The 2,500-nt window shown below is 45.3% G+C and overlaps 1 protein-coding gene across 2 annotated transcripts in view; it reads right to left on the bottom strand.

Moving 5' to 3' along the window:
* LOC125046197 overlaps positions 1 to 2,500 on the bottom strand; it is a 247,238-nt gene that overhangs the window by 208,082 nt on the left and 36,656 nt on the right. The gene's annotated exons all lie outside the window — the stretch shown is intronic.

Here is a 2,500-nt window from a genome sequence, read left to right as displayed (position 1 = left end):
AGTAATTACGTAAATATTAACTCCTGATTATGAAAAGTATCAAGACCGGGATAATGAGCCCCCGCACAGCATAACGACCCCACTAAACAAACAACCCGTCATTACGCGCGCACACACAGAGCCCATTATCAGCCGTTGACAATAAAGAAAATGCCTCATGGAGCCCTTTTCCGCGAGGAGTTTCCCAAATGGCTACCCTTCTGGGAGCGCAATTAGAAGAGCCGCTGCGAAATTACACGTGAAAACAGGAGTTGGTCGTCGCGGCGGGCGGGACGGAGCCCGGCGGAGAGACAACAGCCCCGGGCGAGGGTAGCATCCTCGCCCCAAAGGTAATCGATCTCCCGTGGCTTCCAGCCTCGAATGCTGCATAAACAAGATTTTTTTTTGCGTTATCATTATAAGAAAATTAGTTTTTATAATCATTTGTGCTGTGATTATTATCATTATTTGATTATGTTATCACTCCTAATATCATTCTGGCTTTATCATATTACCATAGTTATTTTTACCGTAATCAACAATATTATTCTCGTAAAAGATGAACAGAGTTCATTGTGACGAAGGTAGAAAATGAGGCATGAATGAGAATGAATAACTGGTTATTGATATCATGATTACCGTCATTATCACTAATTCACCTTAAAATATGGATCAATTTAAAATGTCTTATTTCCTTTAAGAAACCAAGACCTTTAATCGCCCTATCACCTCTGTTTAAGCATTAAATCTTACTGAATTTGCCTTTCTTGGGCCGTCGCTCTCCTGGCGTCAAGTGTTCCAACAGCGCGGGTAATTTCTTCTCATTGTTCCTTTTCCCTCTTCTGCTTCATTCCGACCCGCTCTCTCCCCACGGCTAAAGGGTCTTTTGCCATGACGGCTGATTAATGAGAAATGCAATCATTCCCTTGCTTAATAAGGCGAGGACGTTTGATTATGCATGCATACTGTATAGTGATGAGCCATTTACATAATTCCCTAACGTATCACTTATCGACTTACAATCAGAATAAAAAGAGGAATGCTTCCACTAAACGTTTTAAAAAAGTTTTTCGGCAAAATACTAAGCATTTGCACAGCAGCGTTAACTGCCAAGTCATCCTGAAAAGCTTTTCATGGCGACCATTACCGCAAATGACTGCCGGCCATGACTTATTGCAAGAAAGGAGTCATGCACTGCCCATCTATTTCTTTATCGCCTTCACAGAGGCCTTGATGGAGATAAACGGCCTCTGGGGAGCCTGCTAACAAAAGGATTGCATCACGAGGCTTCTCACTCATCAAAGCTGCTCGATCCTATCGTTGAGGAAATTATTAAAGGGGCAATCGGAAAGTACTCTTCTGAAATCGATTACATATTGATTGATTAATTGTTATCGGTCGACATTGCGCTGTCAGGGTGCTTTCGTATTTACTCTCTTTTAAATTTATTGCAATGACTTATATATCTTATCAATTTTCTCTCTCTCTTCCTGTTCTTTCTTCCTCTCCCTCTTCTTCTTTCTCTCCCTCTCTCTCCCTCTCTCTCTCTCTATCCTCCGCCTGTCCTCTAACCGTCCGATTCCACAGGGGTCTCGAGCTCGCCTCCTGGGGACAAGCTCCGCCCAGGTGCTGTGGCGATGATGGAAAGAGCTGGATTTTGACGTGTGGTGATGTATGCACTGCCGAGCGACACCACCTCCCTCGGCCCCACACACCACCCACGTTCGCACACTTGGCTTCCTTCACGCTCCTTCTTCCTAGGCGTCTTTCTGTATCGATCTCCTTTGTTCCTGAGATCCTCCTGGTTACAAAAAAGCATCGTTTTGAAAAAATACATTTCTTTCTGAACACTGTGACTTGTACCCTAGGATAACCGCCTATATCTCCTTCTCGAATCCTGTTCATCCTCCTTTCTCTTATTTATCCTGTATATCCTTGCCGTTGCCATCTTATCCCCGACCACTCATTGCATAGGAGCTCCACCCTCCACACCCTGCGCTTGCATCATGCCCTCCTATTCGAAACCCTTTGCTGCCTCCGTCATTTGCCCCTAACCCTCTTCCCCACTCACCTGCCCCCCTACCCCCTCCCTTTCCCACTTCCCCTTCCCGCTCCCATTGCCCTTCCCTCCTATGGCGTCAGATTATGTGGATAAATGAGGAAATGACGTTATCCATCTCGAGGAGTGACGTCCGCGGCGCCTCCTCTGCCTGGCTCAAGCACGACGTCTTGAGCGCGTCATATTTACCTGCAGGACTTATATATAATTATGCTATCTATCGGACTTTACAAATTTATTATCCCTATTTAACATCATCCGAAATTATCTTGAAATCTCCGTTGTTTCACTTACATCAGTCGTTCGGACATTTACTAATACTGTTTCCAATTCTTTATTTATTCGTTTATCAGCCGTCGCCCATCGATGCGAAGGCCAGTAATCGAGTCGCCCGACCGATCAAGGCCTCCTCCTTCGCCGATCACATTAATTTGAAGTCCGTCCGGCCGGCGAGCGACCGCG

The sequence above is a fragment of the Penaeus chinensis genome, chromosome 38 (genome assembly GCF_019202785.1).
Source record: "Penaeus chinensis breed Huanghai No. 1 chromosome 38, ASM1920278v2, whole genome shotgun sequence".
In the NCBI taxonomy this organism is placed as follows: domain Eukaryota; kingdom Metazoa; phylum Arthropoda; class Malacostraca; order Decapoda; family Penaeidae; genus Penaeus; species Penaeus chinensis.
Note: the sequence above shows the minus strand (reverse complement) of the source record. Positions and strands in the feature narration are given on the sequence as shown.